The sequence below is a fragment of the Anopheles gambiae genome, chromosome 2 (genome assembly GCF_943734735.2).
Source record: "Anopheles gambiae chromosome 2, idAnoGambNW_F1_1, whole genome shotgun sequence".
In the NCBI taxonomy this organism is placed as follows: Eukaryota; Metazoa; Arthropoda; class Insecta; order Diptera; family Culicidae; genus Anopheles; species Anopheles gambiae.
The window spans coordinates 85,953,095-85,959,341 of record NC_064601.1 but is presented as its reverse complement, the minus strand read 5'-3'; the positions used below and the strand labels follow the sequence as shown (position 1 = coordinate 85,959,341).

The following is a 6,247-nucleotide window of genomic DNA, read 5'->3' as shown; positions in this document are numbered from 1 at the left end:
ATTTTCTGTCTCAATTGAGTTCGCTAGCTAGCACTCACACACATGCGCTCGTCAAGTCGCGGGGGATCCGAGTTCAACACATTGAAAATAAAACTTGCCAAGTCGCCGTACTGATCCGATGGGTTTCCGTGCGCTGCTGAGAGCTCTTGAATTGGCGCTATCCGTGAGCGCCGAGGAGTTGTCGTCCACTTGCTGTTGATGCAGAGGTGTTCGCGTACACGCTTTGTGATGGTCTCAAAACGATCTTCATCTTCCTAAATTTTGAAGATAGCATAATGTTGAAAGATCTCTTGATAGCTTTATCTCATCAGAAATATTGTTGGTAAGGAAAAGATTATTAGATCGTTCAGATCTTTGTGATCGATCGAGTGCTTTGGATGCTCTTCAGACACGCGCCTAAAAGAAATATTGTTTTGTCGTCATCCTCACATCGTCTTCTTTCGGTTCTGCCAGATTCGGAAAGCGCTAAAAGTTAAAAGTGTTTCGCGAAATTTGCAAACACAAGTACAAGTTTTGTTGGGGAACTCCCCAACTCACGCACACAACCTCATACGGGGGCTTGGTAAAATTGCAGAAAAGCAGAAGAGCGCATGAACCTTGCAACCTACAAACGCGGCATTTGTTCGCGCAGACATTCGCTTGGGGACACAAGCATGGTGCGTGGCGCAGTCCTCCCCACCACCATCCTACTGATGTTAAACATGATCGAAACATGGCAAGCATTTTCCCCCCTTGATCGTGATATGTATCTACGTGTGTGTGTGTTGGTATGCATGCCGGTTTGTTTGTAGTGAGTGGAAATTTCCTATGCTCTCAATATGTTTTTAGTGCTATGCTCTGTTCTTCTGTTTCTGCTTATTTTATACTTTCGCGCCTGTCCCTTTCGTGGTGACACCGCGGGGGATTGGTGGCATGGGAAAGGAGCATCCCGCGTCCCGACTGCCAGTTTTCATTAAAGCATGTTCCAGAAGAAGGGAGCAAAGTCGAGAACAAGATATCCTCAGAAGAAACGTGAAGTGCAGCACGTGCAGTCTTTACAGTCTTTACATTATTTCTCCATCTCTCTCTCTCTCTCTCTCTCTCTCTCTCTCTCTCTCTCGCGCTCTTTTTCTCTCCGTGGTTAGTGATCTTGAGTAAGAAATGTACTGTGGAGATGGGGTTTCTTCACATCACTTTCGGTATCTAGACGATCGGCTGTGCCCTGTGATCACTGCTTCTATTTTCGGGGCCCTTGGGAGGTTAGTCAAAAAGTAAGCGAAGATCGCTGACATTTTTAGCCGTGTGTGAGTGTGAAGACATGACGAAACGAAAAACATCTCTCACGTGTGAACGCTGCACATTTGGACAGCGGTATATTTCACTATTCAGTGTAGTTATTATGTCTGTCAAAAGGGTTACCGTCCGACTTCTTCCGATTTCTGCGTTGCGATAACGATGTCATTCCAACCATCCGAATGCCGCGTGCTTGTATTATTCATCAAACCACCAGCAAACGAACTCTCACACGCGCTCGATGAATGAAGAGCATCAGGCTAAGGTTCCTCGTTTCAGGTTTATGGACCCCGTTCGTTCAGGTGATGCGGAAAATGTATCAATCCCAAAAAATAAGCCGCAATGACGATTCATACGAACGTAACTACAACGGAGCAACCTTCGCCAACATATTCGCTTCCTCGCTAAGACGACCTATCTTGGATCGCGCGGACCTGATACGATTCCCCAAAGTCAACGGGTATAGGGCGACCGTGAGCGGGCGTACGCCATACGGCTACAGATAGCGATTATTGGCAATAAATCGACCACCGCCTGTCGTGTCAATACCGATTCGTGCACGAGGGATACAGCTCATTCCCGTTTCGTCTCCAAATGCCCTGTTATCTGTGATCTAGTGCTTTTCAACAGGCGTGTAAATAGGTTGTAACGATAATTGGTCCTCTGTCCTGCGCCCGGATAAGTGCGTCCATTCCGGGTTTATTCTAGATACCGACACCGAGATAAGTCACCCAACTCTACGTTCACGTGTCAATTGAATCGAGGGCTCTACAGTGTCCTCCAGCCGAACTTGAACCCACCGAGGAGGGTAGCGTGAAGATTAAGCGCTGCTCTTTCTCTGGAGTACACACAGCCACCAAAGACTTTGCTAGAAGCGGTCCTCGCTGTCTATCATTAAGACAACAAACGTAAAACAAAGGGTACTACACAGGTGACGGCGGTGGCTGTTAATCCTTACTATTACAGATGATATGTGTGCAAAATAAACGGAACAGGAAGTGAGTGTGAACGCGCACGAATCGTTAGTGCACGCGCCTCGTGCTCACACGCTCCAAGCGGAAGAGATCATGACAAGGTTGATCGTGAATCACAGCTTCTAGAAGCTACAATTTAGATTATTATTTATGTGTTTCACTTGACTTGACATCTCAGGAATGGTTGGGCTTGGGTCGTTGTGTGTTAAGTTGCGTCCCGTAACATCATAAAGCATAAGTAATGTTAAGTTACAACTCAAACGCTGTGTCAAATACGATCCAGTGGCACCTCTCATATGGAAGATCCAAAGCATACTGAGACACACGGAGTAACGTGTGCACTGTTCGCCGCTTTTCTACGCTACACAGCAACCAACAACTTCCACATGGACACTTGGTATTGGTTCAGCAGCTTTGAGGGCGCTTGTTTGTTGGTGTGTGTATATATATATCTATATAGAGGGAACTCACCTATTGCAAACACCTTTCCCCCCTTCCAACAGGTGTGTTGGAGCTTACCGATACGGTGGGCAGACACACACACTCATAGACACCTCAGGTCGGACGTGAAGCATTCTGCGTAGCGAAACATGATTTCCGTACGTGTGTGTGTACTTCAAGGGTATCCAGAGACGAGCCCCCATAGTGGACGAGCCCTCGCGCACGGTTCGTCGAATGAACGGCTTTTTTACTCCCCAACCCCCCCAATGCAGCACCGTTGCTGTAACCGTCTACCTCGAGTTCCAGCCAGTCTCAGACCCCCCTCTAGTCCGCTGTCTGTCGGAGATATCCCACGTTGCAAATGTTGCTGAGCACGTCGGTGGACGACTTTGACCCGCACGCACTCATCACCACCACCTCGTCATCAGTTCAATGTTGGAATGCATGCTTCGCACGAGTCCACAGTAAAAACAAAACAGATCAACTTGCACTATTAGGTTATGCAGTTTGGCTCTCACGATCGGCCGTGATGTAACACGTGTCGGAAGAATTTGTACATCTTACCTCAGAAGTGTCAAATTGGAGCTAACTTTCGGGGAGTTTTAGTAACGTAACTCCAAAAAAAAACCAGACAGGTTCCAAAGTCCCTACCGACAAATGGGCACGACCTGATAACAAACGCCGGCAGCAGTATCGATTGCAAAATGTTGTTGACTTAACATTGGAGCTAGTCACACGATAACTGGCATGCCGATATTTTCTTGCCCTTGCGTGTTTCGTTTCCTTCCGTTCGGGTGGGGGGCAGGATGGATATCGAAGCATGATACCAAAGTCCTGCAGTGACGGTGGGGGTTTGTTTGTCCACTTGACGAATCATTGCTGACGACAATTGCTGACGGTATTACGATATTGGGAGGTAGCAAAAAAAATCAGCCCTAAAGCGCATTCTTTACCTATATCGTTTCCCCCAGCGTATCTCACTTCAGCAACATGACCGTGGGTATATGAAGAAAGGTGTGTGACACACATCCGACTGGTGTTTGTGTTTCCCCAGCTGTTGACGTCGGAGGGCGACGTAATATTCGCGCCGTATGTCATCATTCCAAGTCCATATTCAAAACTCATATCTGACTTCACTCCATACGATATCGTTCGCGATCGCTGCTGGGGGTGGTTGTAGTGGTAGTAGATGTTGTTGTTTTTTTTTAAGATAAAGCCACCTGTGAGCGGTGTCGTTTTTTTCGGATACTTGTAAACGTGACGAGGAAAAGAGGAAGAAACCCTCGAACAAACAGGATATGGAGGTAAAGTGAGTGTCTAACAGTCACGAGTGAAAAGAGCACCCAAGATAAAGTGTAGACGCGCGGGCAAACAAACTAAAAAAACCGGTTACTTTGGGACACACTTGATTGGGAACTTGATTTCATGTTCCGGGTGTAGAGGGTGGAAGTGATCTGCGGGAGCTCACTTTGGAGAAGTGACGTCAAGGTTAAACCAAAGCGAAGTGAATGAGGTGTACGAGAAAACGAGGTAGGTTCGTCGCTTAGGTCATGGTACTGCAGATTTCCCACTCCCTTCCAGGCACAGTTCGGTGTCAAGGTTAGGCAAGGTGTTTTGATGAATGTTTTTTTCGAACAAAATCGTGCGCGGTTTCGATGCCGAATTAATGGCTAATTAAATAGTAGAACAGTCCAAAATATGCTTTAACGTTTTGTTGTGTTTTGTTGTGCTAAACAACAAACAGCAGCACCTGTTTCGCAGTGAATTGCTAGAAAACATGCTAATTGATGCATGGGAATAACAACAAAAAATGGGGAAGTGCCAAAACACAAATTACCAAAGTTTGTACAGCCACCCCAATACCGTCAATCATCATCAGCGATGGAGGGCGGGAGGGTAAGAGCAAATAAGGCGAATCATCTTGTTGGTAAATAAAACACTTAACCTTCGCAGATCGTTGATTGGCGAATTTGCGCCGCTGTGTTTGGTGTGTTGTTGGACGCTCATTTTCACAGCCCTTTCGCTGTCATTTTTTGCAAACTAAGGTGGCGATGTTTTGATGCGATCGATTTCATTGACACCATGCATGTCGGGTTCACGTAGGCTGGCCAAAAACGTGACAAAAAAACTACGCAATAGAAATACAGTTTGGTGACGTGACCCGAGGCGTGAGATGCAATCTTAGTTAGAGCTAATTAATGACACAGTCAAGCACAAATAAAGTAGTGCAATTTTGGCGATTGATTGACCTTCTCGTGTTCAGCAGATCATCTCTGGATGTTTTGAACTTCAAAATAAAATAGTTAAAATTATGCGTATTTAATAATAAATCTTCTGTGTTTATTGCATATTTCGGAAATTTTGTAAAACTTTTGGAATCTGTTTCGTTATTCTCCATAATCAATTTAATGTTCTAGTAATAAATTCGTTCCTCTCAATCTATCGTCGGGGTAAGAGGCAGGACTCATCATCATCATGATTAATCCTCAGTAGTTCCTTTATTTCCTTTACATCCTTTACAGGTTTCGTTGAACTCCTAAATGTCTTAATGGTTCAACGAAGACACCTTCGTCGTATCACCTATATGTTCTTTTCATGTAGTTGTAGTATCACAAACCCTTGTTGCTTTGGTGCGTGTTTTACTTTCTAAATTCAAGGTCGCGTGACAACCCCACCGCGCCCCAGTTTTTTGTTTTACATAGGGTAGTGGTTCTCTTCCACTCCGTTTACCGGTTTTCGGATAGGTGAAGCGCGCAAGTGTAAAGCGTTCCGATTTATATACACTTGCCCGCCAAAGCCCCGGCGTATCGTCAACAACAAAACGTACATTGAGTGCACCGAGCTTGGAAGTGCGGAAAAAGTTAATTTGGAAGGGTTTTAGAGTCGCTCTTCGACCTTCACGCGCAGCCGAGCGAAACGATCACACGATCACTTCCGAGCGGGAACGACCGGTCCGCGCACCGTTCTACCCAAAGCTCACGGTGTCAGCACGAGACTGCGAGTGGCGCACAAAAGCTGCACATGCATCGAACGCGATCACTATCGCTAGCACGTCTCACAATGCACGCCATTGTACACGAAGCGCTGATCGCGGTCTAGACAGAAATCTGCCTGATTTACATTACCAGCAATAATGGTGGAACGCGAAGAGGCTCGAGCTGCCACCCCAAACGCCCCTGTCCCTGTCCCAGGGACTGGAATTTCACTTATGAACCTGTAAGACGCACAATTAAATATGCAATTTGAGCGCAGTGCCTATTTATAGTGCGCTTTTAGCTTGCGTCCGCATCCTGTCCTAGAGTCGCCCTTCGATCCGCTGATTATCATTAGGCTTGATTATATGCTTCGCCTCACTTTTGACGTAATATCTGTCCCGTCCCACTTTGTCGCACTACGGCGCAGCATCGCCGCAGGATCTTTCGGTCGGTCGGTGGCGTCCAGTTCCCTTCGGTGCGCTGTGCACGTGCTTATTTTCAGTTGTCATTCCGTACGACATGGGCAAGCGGAAGGTAGAGGTGATTGGATTGGATGCCATTTCCGAAGAACAGGTTAATCATCCG

At 46.4% G+C, this 6,247-nt stretch overlaps 1 protein-coding gene across 1 annotated transcript in view; it reads left to right on the top strand.

Moving 5' to 3' along the window:
- Positions 1 to 6,247, top strand: part of LOC1276246 (RING-box protein 2) — a 35,087-nt gene that overhangs the window by 16,762 nt on the left and 12,078 nt on the right. The window lies entirely within an intron of this gene.